General features: G+C 28.8%; 1 protein-coding gene across 2 annotated transcripts in view; it reads right to left on the bottom strand.

Moving 5' to 3' along the window:
• The window catches only part of LOC113510806 (uncharacterized), a 111,054-nt gene that overhangs the window by 19,259 nt on the left and 76,561 nt on the right, over window positions 1–15,234 (bottom strand). The window lies entirely within an intron of this gene.

Below are 15,234 nucleotides of genomic sequence, written 5' to 3'. Positions count from 1 at the left end.
CATTATTTGCTTAATATTCTGGGAAGGTATGGATGAAATTTTATCCTGTCCGATTTTTTTATTTCAGTCATATTTCAATGTATAATTATTGATACACAATGAAAATACTTATTGCAATACTAGCTGTATCCTGTATTTTTGCACGAATTATAATATTTTAGTTATTAATCAAGAATATATAATGTTTATAAAATTTAATTTAAATTCTTTTAATCAAATTGTGATGCTCTTATGAACCAAGTCATCGAATGCTAATTTTCTCTATTCTTAAAGATGTTAATTGCATCTACTTTCATAATGCATGCCATGCATACACACCAATATCTGATATCTTTGAAGTCAGAACTTTAAAAACCAGCATAACTCAGATAAATTATGTATTATTTACAGTAGAAACCTCACAGTCTATCTGAAAAAAGAGCTATCTATCCGGATATTCCGGATATTCTACTCAGTTAGACCGAGTTTTGTACTGCGGGATAGATTATAAAATAATATAACAATTATTGTAATATCGATACTATTTAATTTTTGACACTTAATATTTAAATTTATTTTTTACTTGAACGTCACAAAACAATATCAGTAATCAGGCCTTATTAAGTTTCAAAAATAAGTAAAAATATCGATACAATTTTGCATATCGTATCTTAATCCGAACTTGTCTCACCTCACTATCCATTGAAGATGGTTTCCATCTAAATATAATACATATTTTAAGCAGAAGTAATTGGTTTGTACGTGTTTGAATAAGACATGCTTTCCGGAAAATTGAAGTTTCGACCCTGTGGTTTAATAGTTTCGAATGCCCTCTATAATTAACCTACGCAATTTTCAGTTTGTACGCCTACGGACCGCAATGGCAGAGGGAAAATTAATTACGCACTTGATTTCATTAAAGTGAAACCAACAAAAGTTTATATATTATGACACTAGTAATATTCTATGGCTTTGATTGTATTAATGACTATATAAAGTGCCCTATGTATCTATTTAGGATATAGTTTTATTGTGTACTAAATTTAAATCTATTTAATTGTGTAAGCGTTATTCATAAAAGTATTCTTTCGATGACGTATAGACTGATAATGAAATGAAACGAAATGTAATTTATTTGCCAGAAACATTGTAGATAAGATATTGTATTTGTCAAATTTACAAGATGCCCATGTTACAGGTCTGTAAAGTATACTGAAAATAATATTATTCGATTATATAAAAAACTATATTTATGTATTTTTCTCAAGATGTTGTTACAAAATGAAAGTCTAGTTGTCATGATTAGAGTAATGATGATCTAAACAAGTAGTGTCATTATCATAGTTTGTAGTTCAATCTAACATTATTATGTTAGATTGAACTACAAATAAAACGTGCTGGAACAAAATATTCTTTCATTGATCAAGGTATAATATTATTATATTGATTCTCAGTTCAGTTATTTTTTGTGTGTTATCACATAACCCCATCAGTTGTAAACCGATTTGGATTTTTTTTTTATCTTAAAGAATATACTTATAGATTAGCTCTATAGAAATTTTATAAAAATAGTTTACAATTTTTAAATCAAAATAATTAGTTTTCTCATAATTGAAGTAGTTTTTTTGTGGGACACAATTTTTAATAATTCATTTTTATGAATCATACTTATTAATTTTAAAGTTCATCATATAATGAACGTCAAAATGTACTTATAAAAATACATTATAGCAGTATGAAGAATAATAGGCGGTAGTGATGTTGGTACTAAGCGTAGCTAATACTAAAGTTAGGTAATAGGATTTATAGAAGACAACGTACCAAATAAACTAAAATACAATATAATATTATTCATTAATGAAGACTATAGCTACTCATTGACCTAAAATTGTTTTATATAACGAGTAAATCTTTATATAAGGGTAAGATAAAATATAAAAGCTTCACGGTCGCATTGTTCAAACAAAAACGTTTTTCATGCTTAAATTCGGTGTTTTAAGATAAGCTTCAATTTCTTTAATAAAAATGAATATTAATCTGCGATATGATTAAAATTGTGTCGGTATAACCAAACTGTTCATCTTACGAAGAAATTGTTTTTATTATGATTATACATTTAACTTAAAATTCTTTGAAATACAATCTCCGTCTTATCCGATTGTCTTTTTTCTTTATATTACATGAGGGGTAAACAAGCATACAGTTCATCTGAAGTTTAACGGTCACTGCAGTTTCTTAACATGTGCAGCATCTGATATGTTATGTACGCATTGATCTTAAATAAACTTTTATACGCTCCTTTGAAGAACCCTATAATATCAGAATAAGCGTTCGTGGGAGAACTCTCTGAACTCTCTGAAATTGCATGTGATTATTTAGATTCTAGCATGTGAGATGAATTCCCTGTCGAGGGTAGGCAGTGAGATAATAAAAGGTAGCTGTGGTATCTTTTTTTATATCTCTCTTATTTTTATCTTTTAAAATGTAAAATACATAGTGGAATATTAAACACAAAATTTAAAGGAGTGGTCAAAGTATCTTTATAGCCCATTATCTTCAGGAATAGCAACTTACGAAAGATACCATGAGCATGTACTAGTACCAACTATATTTTGTGATGTTCATGAATTTTTTTTTCTGCCGAGGTTTCTCCTATAGATTTTAGTTTGAGATTCTTCAAAAAGATAAGGTAAGGTTTTTGAAGTTCGGTAAAGAGCATTTTATATTTCTGGTATTGCAAGCGTCCATAGGAAATGGTAACCGTTTATGATCTGTATGCTTGATTGTCGCCATATCTACATTAAAAATATAGATTTTTGTATGGCAATAACGTTAATCAGTTCGAGTATGGCATGCTGCTAAAAAGATACAGGTAGAATTTGCCGTCATTATGTGTCGAATTACATTCAAAGGATTTTTCGGCATCAATTTGCTTTCTAATATCGAGTCAATGGAATGTCAAGCGATGATTACAGGAAGCCAGTTAGTATCATCTTGATCCTTGGAAATGTTTAAGAGCTCTTTTGTGGGATATACTTTTTGAGGGACTTAAGGAAAGCGAAGGAGGATTTCAATTCATTCGAATTATTTTTTTTGCGAATATATTTCGCGATTGTGATTTTAAATATTTAGTTATCTTTTCTTCTAGTAAAAAATGTTTTTGCTGTTGACGGTTTGCTCTCGTGTTGATCCTATTTTAATCTTGTGACGATTAAATGTGTCGTTTTTCTTTCTTGTATATTATCAATGTAATACGAGTCATCTTGTAATTCTTCAGTGTATTTTATTTACGACTGCAGTTTTTTTATACAAAACTTGTAAACTTGGAAGTCATGCAAAAATTTGTTTTAATATTCATGTAAATATTGTACGTTTATTTAACCGCTTAAAATACCAAAATGCTTCATGGTTTAGAAAATAGAAATAAGAAGAAATTGAAATAGAATATAAATACTTTTTTAATTATTTTTTATTTGTAAGTTTCCTCTTGTTGGAGCATTAAATTCATTCTCTTCCAGCCAGCTCTATTCCAGGTCATATCTTTGATCTCATTGTACGACATGATACGCAGTATTTCCTTTATCAGTCCCATGTAGTTATTTCTTAGTCTTCGTCTTCTTCCTCTGCTTTTTTTTTTAGTTTTCTTATTAAAATTTATGACTAAAATAACATATAGCCTAATACTATCTTTAAAAAGCTTATTTTAGCTTATTAGCTACAAAAAAGTATTTAAAACAAATGATAATATTTTTTTTTACTTTTCTGATAACGATTTCATTGTCTGTTATTTAGAGTTGAATGATTCTATATAACTTCACGTAACAGTGTGGATATTGTGTGAGTACTTTTTATGTTTACTTACTATTTGTTATAAAAAGAAACTATTTCTGAGAACAAATTAATTTGGAAAAGGCAAAGAATATAATTGTCTATCTTTGCCATTCGTATTATTTGAGTATTCAAAACATCGGAATGTAATTCCGGTACGCATTCTCTGTTCACTCAAAAGATTCCTCTACTTTGAAATAAAATATGCTTGGTATTTTGAGACTTACTAATGTAATTTGTCTCGTTCAAATGTTGAGTTCCACGAAATAGGATAAACTTTTCATACGGGTAGGAACTAATATTTCGACTGAAATAGCAACAAAAGTACCTATTCATACAAATAGTATATTTCTTCAAGGTTCAACTTAGAGTATTTTCAATACAGGGTCTATTTATATAATGATGGTGTAGTTTTGTGTTCGTCAGATGACGTATTTCTAAAGTAAGTTTTGATTTATATATTTTTATAGTGTTATATAAAGAAGCTTTTAGCAAAATAAATTGAATATACGAGTTACTTAATCTTCTGTCATCATCAACTTCATATCAACCGTTAACTATTCACTGCTGAACATAGGCCTCCCCTTCGGGAGGTTTAGCCAGTAGTTGTCATGCTTGGCAGGTGGATTGGCAACCGCAGTTCGACTTTATTGATGTTTTAAGAGGCGCTGCTGTTTCATCACTTGACCATTAAATTCCCGTAGTCGGCTCTTACGACACCTACGGGAATCTTTTAAAACAAAGAGCAATGTAGACGCAAAATTAATGCTGTCTTAACAGAGTTACATGTTGTATAAGTAAGAAAGATTTATGACACCACGGGTAAAATAAGATATTTTGTACTATCTGTGGAGCAATGTATGTCTAAAGACGACAGTTTCAACTTTCCGTCAAGTAGACAATTAGCTCGATGCTATTCCAAATTTTATAAAAAGGGTACAGTATGAGGATGGGACGGCTAATTCGATGATATCTATGACGCCTTGCGTTCATGCGTTCATGTCTGTAGAGGATGGTTGTCAGTTTCTATCAGATTTTTTATCTACTTATTAGCTGTTATAAATTAAATTTTATCACTACAAATAGTACTATATTTTGTGCTAGTCTGAAGAGAAAAATTTTACTATAGAGATATTAAAAAAATATATAGTTATGTAAAATATGTAAACATAAATAAGCATGTATATTACTAGAATTTTGTAGTAAATAGCGTTTATTTTTTAAGGCAGTTTTATTTTATTTTGGTGTTTTACGTTTTGTATTTATTTAGAATATAGACATACAAATTTTGATTCTAAATAGCGACATCTACATATAATAAGTGATATAAAGTTATTACAATTAAATTAAAAGAAAAGTTTACTTTGTCGATAATGCTCGATTACTTTTAAAGCCCTAAATCACTGACATCTACGCCCTATGCAATATGCTCTTTTTTAATTAAGGGTAGGCCACAAAATAGGCCTGTTTGAGAAAATAAGCACATTTAATTATAATTAGGAAAAAAATATTAATTACGTAAAATATAAAGTATATAATTTAAAATTTATACACTAGTATAACGTCAATAACTCAAAGCTGAATTAGTATACTAAAGACAAATTCTGTAACCCAATTTATACAGCATAAATATTTTATATCTTTGACACGCAAATTCAGGAGTTTATACGCCTTTAAAATGAAAATATAATTCTTTATTTACCTACAACTTTGTTACTTCACAAATCCCTGATTTTAGGACTAATTCAGGACGAATTTTCATTGTAACAAATCTCGTACAAATTCAATGTCGTTCAAGCGTAGGTACTCAATATGTTTGATTTCAGATAAAAACAGACTCCGAAATGAGATCTTATAAAAATTCCATCGCATACTAAGAAGTTTGATAACTCAATAAATCCTTATTTACCTCGCCCTTTTTTAATGCATGAAAGTTGAAACATGTAATTTTGTTCTAATCCTATGGATGGCTTAGTTTCTCTTAAAATTAAAAGAAGATATTTACTTAAATTTTTTTAATAACGAACTTTTAAACTTATAAAACTATTATCAATAGTTTATTTTATTTCCGTTTCACTGTTTTCTCTAATTAGTTAAGTATTGGTTATTGTAAATAGTATTTTTCTAAGGAATTATTTAATTTCTTGATAATTCTTTTGTCTTAATATTATTTGAGCTTACAATAGGTACTTTATACCAACTTGTAAGTGTACCTTTTATAAATTATTCTACTTTGTGGACATTACAGAAGTTTCAGAGCAAATATTTATTTTTCATTTGGATTACACTGCCATAATATACATTGTGTAAATCTCTTTGAAATCATGATAGACAGGGGCCGAGAATTGTATTTAGATAATATTTATTTTTGTGCGTTGTGAATGGTATTGTATTGTTGAAATATTATTGGAATATAGGTTGGAGTGAACATATTTTTATATGATATCTATAAATCCATCTAAGCAATCGTAGCATTCATCCCAACCGATTACAGAATTCAATTTACATTTTTAAATAGCAATATAAATCATAAGAAAAATATTTACTTCACAACAACGGGAATTGGATTAAATTTATTTTTAATACATTTACTTGGAAAGTGAGTTATTACTACTTTGGTACAAAGAACGCAAAGAAACTCATTACTGCCCTTATGAGGAAAAAAATATGAAAACCAAACCAATTTTCGTGTTTTAATTTCAGGGTTCCGTGGAATCTAGTTGTCAAGCCAACATTATCTGTATGTCTTTTGCATTCTTGAAGTATTATGAGATTTAAATATAATAATTTTAATAACGTTTCGTCACTCACTCAATCACGGTTGAAGAACAAATAATAATTAATAAAAAAAAACGTATAAGTGCGGGGAAACGGAGGGCAAAAAATTAAGTAATTTCTAACGTCCCTGTTTTTATAACCTGCAATAACTATGTTGGATGTGTTTTTATTTATTTGTCTGATTTGAGTCGCATAAAAATTTTATATTAATTTATTACACTATATTTTGATAACACAGTATCTCTATATTGTGTTATTAGATCTAACTAAAATGGACTTACACATTACTATTATTTACATAATATTTTCTTGTAGCAAGGTGGCAAACAAGATATATAACATATATGATGGTAAATGGACACTCTAACCTATGAAAACTTGCAATACTAGGAGTATCACATGCGTGTTGCCGACCTCCTCGGCAGGTATAAAAAATCTGTATCAAATTATTGTTCGGATATAATGTTTACAATATCAATGTATTATGTTTTAACTTATGTGCTTTTAATTTTCCATATGGAATTTATACAATCAATTTAGTTAATAATATCTTGATATCTGGATCTAGTTAGAAAAAGTAACTCTCATACAAAAATCTCATAACAAACTTCAGACACTTGTTTGTAATCAAAACTTAATCGCCATCTATCAACCAACTACTCATCGGTACGAGTCAAGAGAATCTTAAATCAAACTAACTACAACTTCAACTATAACGGAAGTCCTGCAACCGTCTTTCGAATCCAGTATCAAACCTTATCGATTCCCATAATGAAAACTGCAATGTTATCGTATCGACTCAGCCGTTGAAACTATTTGTGTTCCTTCTCTGCTTTTCTTAGCGTAAAATAGATATATACGTAACTGATTTTTTTTATTGGCGAATAAGTAATATGTCAATACTAACTATCGATTAAATGACTTCTTAACTATAACGATATTTGAATACATTGTATTTAAAAAAAAAACAATAGTATGGACACATTATCTTCTATTTCTGTGAAAATCTTTGTGTTATGGTGGATATTGGTGTCATGAAAGACACCTATTTCAAAATTAAAATTTTTGCTTTTATGTCAGTTAAATCACAACATTATCTATCTTTTAGTCAATCAGTACAGCTACATATATAAAGTATATGTATAGTTAAAATTTAGGAATACTTGAATACAGCAGTTTGAGTTAAGTGTGATTATTCCACGAAGAAGGGTGACTGATAGATTATTTCAGGGAAAAAGGGTTTCAAAGTATGTAATGGTAACCATGTAAATGGCTCGACCCAGAAGGCATTTTACATACGTATAACTGGATAACGGGAACTTAATGAACTGTGTTTGAAAAAAATAAATTATGTGGAAGTAGTAGAAGTGTTCAGTTCCAACAAAACTAAAAGTATTCGATTTGACCATATTTCAGCTGAATATATTTGATTCTTATATTGTGAATCCGCCATGTTTTGTAGTACTGATACTGAAATCATACAGAATATAAGAAATGTACATTTTTTTATCTCTACCACGCTCAAATAATATTTTCATTATCTATCAACATAGACGAAGGATTGACAGGTTGTTATTATTATTATTCATTTATCCATTTTTAAATATAAATAATTTTTAAAGTTGATAATGATCATTTAAAAATCTTTTTAAAGTTTATTATAATATAATTTTCATTTTATTCGTAAAAAGTCTGCTATTTCTGTGGTTAATATTTGAATGTGATATTGATATGACCCTAGGGAAATTTATTTACAATTTTATGATACAATTTTCATGATGAATAGGCGATTTATCAAGATAATAAAAATAATGTATTTACTTAAATAAATCCATAAAAAAGTTATCTCTTCAAATTATTAATCTACAACACATTTATTATTTTCAACAATATTACGCAAAACCAAAGGTTATAATGTTCAGATTTCCAATTAACTTGATTTATATTAAAAAGACTTCCTTCACTGAATTTAGTTTGTAGACTAAAGTAATATTTTCATAAATTAATATAGTTTCAAATATTAAATATATACCTATAACGATATTATTTTATGATGAATTGTATATTAAAGTTCTTTTATTCTTATCGCTGGTCTCACAATTGAAATCATACAATTACTTTTTTTTATTTATTGTCAATTTATTTCTCAGCTCACGAGCAAATGTTGTTTACATAAGATTTACATATTTTGAAATTGCAACGAATGTTTACCTTGTTTCTGGTATAGCCAGTTTCAGTAATATAATTATATTACATACTTATAATATACTGTTCTGTATATATTTATTTTGTTGATGAAGTATTGCGGTGAATGAACTCTCTTGATTACATTTAACCAGTTTTTACCCGCGATTTTTTCTGTGTGTGACTGGGATATATTTATAGACCGGTATAAGTAATAGCCTATGTTCTTCTCAATCTCAAGTAATACGTATTAGTATACAAAATTTTATGACGATTAGTTAAGTTGTTCAATATACTCTCATTTGTAATATTAGTAAGTATTATTATCATCAGATCATAGCATAACAATTCATTAATTTTTCTCTGCTAAGTATGAGTACACATAGTAAATAAAATTTTATAGGTAAGTATATTGATTAAGAAGAGAATAACATATCTTCTTATTTATTTATATTTTATATTCTCAACTAAATTTTCTATGATAGAATCACAGCCATTTTAAATTTTATAACGTTTAAAAATTGATACTCTGAAATGTTAACTCCGTATTAGCATTTTTGGTATACTCTAGCACAAGTGAGAGGTAATAGGTAAGGATAAACTCAGATAATAAATTTACATACAAAGTAATCCTATTCCGTTATAACAATGACTTTGTGGTATCCAATATAGGATATTCTGCTAAATATTTTTCAAAAATTATTCATGCTACGTCGCCTTTAGCAATATAATAATAATAGATAAAGGTGTTATTTCTTACTTACTGCTCACGTACAGATTTAATTGGGGGACGAAATTAACTGCCATGAATGTATAAAGTGAGTATGCGTTTATTGGATTTTTAGCAATAAGCGTATATTACTAGGATAACAATTAAATGTAGTCATAATTATTATAAGAAAATCTGTTAAAAATATTATACGGAAGTTTGTAAACATAATGCCTGCGGCAATAGGCTGTGATCCAAATTTCATGTTAACTAATATATTCAAATTCAACTTGAGTAACAAACATATAAACATTGAAATATATAAATACCTTTACCTACAAACTTCCACTTTTATAATATTAAGTGGGATTTAATTTAACCATTTAATCAGTCACCGCTTCAAACAAATGTTTAGGTACTTAAGGTTAGGAGTTCTTTGTTGGTTAAGAGTTTATTAATTAAAACGGGATTAGGATTATGAAGCAAAATGTGCGTAATCTCACACTTAATGCATCTCTTTGATGAAGTTAGCTTTAATATCATATGAAATTTACTGACTATGTACATAACTGTATATATAAAATATAAACAAACTGAAATACAACATTGGTAAGCAATATGGTTCGAATTTCTACTACCATGTATGAATGCTTAATTAAATTTAAATAAAATTATATGCAGACTAATTCCTAGATTAATATATTAAATACTATTCACGTGAATGAAGCTGCAGAATTAATCAATTTTATAGAATGCTTCATTAAATATTCTATAAAATGTTCGACTCACTTATCAGATTTATTTCTTAACTACAACTGTTTTTTTTTAACTAACTGGATAATATACATATGCACATTACAATATTTTTGGTTTGTTTATAAAATCTATTCGTTAAGAAAATTTAATAAGCAGAAACTCTCAACATTTCGAGTTGTCAGAAACGGTTGTTTCCAAGTTTTCGAACAGTTTTTTGTTCACAGTGAAGCGTGTCAGCCTCTCCATGCATATATCTTTTTTTTTTTGAATGGATTACAATTATTTATTTTAAAAAATGAAATAATAACAATGTTGAGTACTGTATAATAATTATAAATATTATTAGTATAAAAACATGTATGGATTAATTATAATATAATATTATAATAATAAGTAATAACAGTATGTAAGTATGAATAAAAATTACCGATGCAAAATTTGTGAGGAAACAATATGTTCCTGAGTATAGTTGGAGTTTTATTAGAATAGTTAATTTTAAACTTTTGTGTTGTTTACATTACATGTTAAAATACAATCGGAATTCACTTTACTATTTACCTGCAAAGGTTTTTTCATCACGTTAAGTCCAGATTTTAATTACATTTAAAATTATTTAAAATGTCGATATTCTGTTGCACTATCTTTATAGTAAAATACTTTTAATATTTATGGATCTACATATCAATCTACCAGTCTTGAAACATTATCTTCAGACATATTATTCACAATATACAGAGGTTCCATCAAGATATCACAACACAAATAGTGAATTATATTATATCCGATATAGACCTGTGCAATGTAACATGAAGTGTGACATGCATTGAAATAATTTGAGGTCTACATTGCTGCAATGTATCGCGAAATATTCACTTTCCAACAAATTTTCATAGTATAGATGCCTTGCGCGTGCGAATTGTACATCTTACGTGCGCGCTCTGAACATTACGAGTTGCTCGCGAAGCGATTTGTGATTTGCTTGATTTGTGAGTTGGTTTTTCGGATGAATACAAAGGGGCATGCAGTGTACACGGGATATTAGTGTAGGCAGCATTTTTATACTATTCATATTATGCATACAACATGAGACAAGCTGATGACGCGTGGAGTGAAGAGTATAGACGACGACGGGTGTTGTTGGATGTAGATTAACGGGAATAAATGCGAGAGGTTAAATGTTACAAATGCGCAGTTGGGACGTGTGGTGCGTGCAGCAGTTGGTCTATTATGACAAATTCAACAAGAACTAACCACGATAGAAGGAGGAACCATGTGGAGGTGACATGATAAGATATATTGCCAGCAATAGAGCTTCAAGATCTTTATTACTAACAATCCTTTTCCCTCCTTATATTTCATATTATTTTGTAGCGATTTGTACCCGGCACTAGAATACAAATTATTATCAAAAAATATATGGAAATACGGTATATAAAAAGACGTTAAACAAATCTGTGAACATAAGTATTATAAGCTGTGATTTGAATATAAGATAGGATCCCAGGGGCTAAATAGTCGCAAGCCGTTTTCCCTATTGAGAGTTGGATGTTTTATTAATGTCAATAGATTTTGAATCAGCGTTCATCCACGACTATTGAAATTGCAGCATCTGAATATTTCATTTTTAGAATTGCTTAAAAATTTTGATTTACAATTGCAAATATAGTTTTTTTTTTTATTGAAAAGTAGTAAATGTTGAGGCAAAAGTATAAAAATAATTATCGCAAACAAAATATTAAACTATCCGTATTACGTAACTTTGCTCACGTTTATTAGAACAAAAAAGTCTATTTACTTACTAATTGCAGTATAACTATATATTAAATTTTTTATTTGTAGCAGATTTCAGCAGATTGTCTTATTATTGGGTAAATTATTAATTTGTTTGCACCTACATTAAGTTTTATTGAAATGTTCATGTATAATGGGTGATACAGTATATGTGAAAATTGTTCTCTATTCAGTCACAGTAACAATTATTCATGTAATATTATTATTTAAAGCAATATGCACACAATACACTGTTTGATACCTAAATAAATTTCGTAAATGCTAAATTGTAAATTAATCAATGAAATCAGAATTAGGTTGCGTGTCATATACCTAAATAAGATTATTTACGGTGTCGTGTGTCGTGCTAGCCTTAATGACTTTGCTAAACTGTATGTAAAGGGCTTCTAACGTGGCACCCTAATTTTAATGAGACTAATTTTAGGTGATAACAAGAAACAAGGGTTCCTGATATTATTATTTTTTTTAACATCGTTACATAATTAACAGAATAAAGTATAATAATAAAGATAGGTTTAAGATGTCAAGTTCAGTGCTAAACGGTCATTACATTTTAAATTAAAATTATAATTTTTAATTAATAATAGTATTGTAAAAAGTGTCAGTTTACAATTAGTTCTTAAATTAGTAGTGTTGTTCTCAACAAACATACAAGACGAAAAAAGAAGGTTAGCTCAAAAAAGTTTGCCGTTAAGTTATACTCGCATTTCATCTTCTACGCCGTTACCATGACTCTTATGAAAGGGTCAAAATATCAGCGCGCCCAAATAAATAATCGTTATAAAAACCCATTTGTTATGCTTGTCCATATTGAGTGGAAAGACAACGATGAAATTGTAAAAGTTTTATTGCTCATGTTTTACAAAAAATATATTACGCACTTTTATAATTCTGTCACTGTACTATGTATTTAGACAATTATTACTTTAAATTTAATATTGATTACATTTTTTAACATTGTTTCATATATTAAAAAGAGGAGTTAAGTGTTTTCGGAAATGACGTGCATGCATGAAAAAATAATAATTATAAAATTAAATAAACCATGGTGATTATACATACGCATGATCATTGGCATTTGTTTGTTTCTGAGAACTTCCCAAGGAGAGATAGGCAATATTTTTGAAACAATAATAATCAAAACTACTAAAAATCATGTTGTTATATTTTGCTTTACTCTTAAAAAGTACTTGCTTCACTTTTGCACCATTCAAACCAGAACCAGAATTTCAAATCAACTCAAACCTATATCGCAATATTTTTTTTATAATTTTTAATTTGAATAAGTTTCCTCCTTTGTTAATCGTGAAATTATTTTATAGATATACATTTGAATTCTGTTATCGAAGTCTAACTTAAAAAAACTATTCCCTCTTAGATTTGAAAATTCTAATGTTGACATTGGAAAACGATTTTACAATTATACTCGAATATCGTTAACTATTATTGGATTACATTGACCTGATTAGTTAGCTAACTAACGGTAACACTCAGAATGGGATAGTAACACCTGAAAGGTATAACATTTTTTATATCACAATGTGGTGGTTGCTATGCCTGGTATATCAGGTGTGCATTGCAGACTCTTCAGAATCTTTATTGCGTTCTTTTTGAAGGCTCCCATGTTATATTAGCCAAGAAAATTTCAACAGAAAATATGTTAAATTTCTTAAATTATATTTTACTTACAAAATAAGTAAAAACTATCTATACGTTTATAAGAAATCTAATGATATAGAACTAGTTCTATTATATATTCGAGAGTAAAATTAGTTTCTCTATCCCGATTAAAGTTCCTTGATAGAACAAAAACCAATGACCTGTATCTACTTGGATTGTCAGTTGTAAAATGGTCATAGGTCACGGTACAAACACGGGTATGACGGGAATAGAGGGACACCCATTGTGGGCTATTTCTGAATAAGTAATTTGATTTGACATGACTTTGGGCGGAGCAGTCAAGATAACTCACGTTTTCATCTTGATAACCACCATTCATCTGTAGAAGTTTGTCTCTGTATGCTTAATTGTATTGATTAATTTATTTTATTGATTAGTGATTTATGGGATCTTATTTTTTAATTGCTTTATAATAGCAAAATTATGAGTTGTTTGTGGCACATTGAATTCAAAAAGATAAATATCGGGAGGGCTCTTATTCAGATTTACAATGTGCGATTACTGGAAGGGATAGATAGATAGATAGACTCTATTATATTCATGGTAATGTTTATCTGTATAGGTGATTGTTATAACTTTCCATCTGGTAAGCCGTCAGTTTGTTTGCCATTATAAGTTGCAAATAAAAAAAACCGTTACCGTGTAAAATTTTCTTTATAATTTATGATTTCATCAAGTAGATAAACTAACTAAACTGACTAAACAGTAATTACATCTGTCGCATCTTAAAATTATGACACTCAACGTCATATCTCGTAATACAGGTATGCGTGGAGTATAATGCTCTTTGTCTTGAGAAAAACACCCATTATTACTCTGTATTAATAAATATAAATAATCTAGATTAACCTCAACATACAGGGGGAAAAGGATTGTTAGCAATGGAGTTTGACAACCCCATTGCTAGCAATATGCCCTATTAGGTCAACCTCCACGTGGTTCCCCCTGGAAACCATCGTGAACAATTCTTGTTGAATTCGTCACGATGGGCTAACTGACTTGCTTCATTCTCATCTATCATTCTTCAATGGTGCCCCGCCGGTGTATACCGATAGCGCGGATGGGGATACCATTCCATTATCACCTATTAAAAAAAAAAACCTCAGCATACAGACATTACAGCTGGAAAACTTCTGAGTTAAAACAAATAAGTAGTTATCATTGACCAGGATTAGAATGAAATTGATTATTTAAATCAAGTTTTTATAAATAAGTACGTCATGTTTTAAAATTCGAGTGTAGCAACAATTAGATTTGTTTGGTTACAAACATCACTGAACGTTAAAAAATGAGCACATGAGTGAATGCGTCATATAGTGCCGTCTTTTATTCTCTCATCATCATCTCATTATTCTGCATCTTGGGTATTTTGTATATCAATTTTATATCTTATCAATTTATCAGTTATTAAGCATATCCTTTCAGTAAAAAAAAAATCCAAATTGGTTACCAACTGACGGAAATATGAGATAACAAACATAAAAAAATATACAGCAGAATTGATCTTCTTGTTTTTGAAATCACTTTAA

This window comes from Galleria mellonella, unplaced genomic scaffold, assembly GCF_026898425.1.
Source record: "Galleria mellonella isolate WM207_F2 unplaced genomic scaffold, CSIRO_AGI_GalMel_v1 utg32, whole genome shotgun sequence".
NCBI classification, from domain to species: Eukaryota; Metazoa; Arthropoda; class Insecta; order Lepidoptera; family Pyralidae; genus Galleria; species Galleria mellonella.
This window is presented reverse-complemented; position numbering and strand designations above follow the sequence as displayed.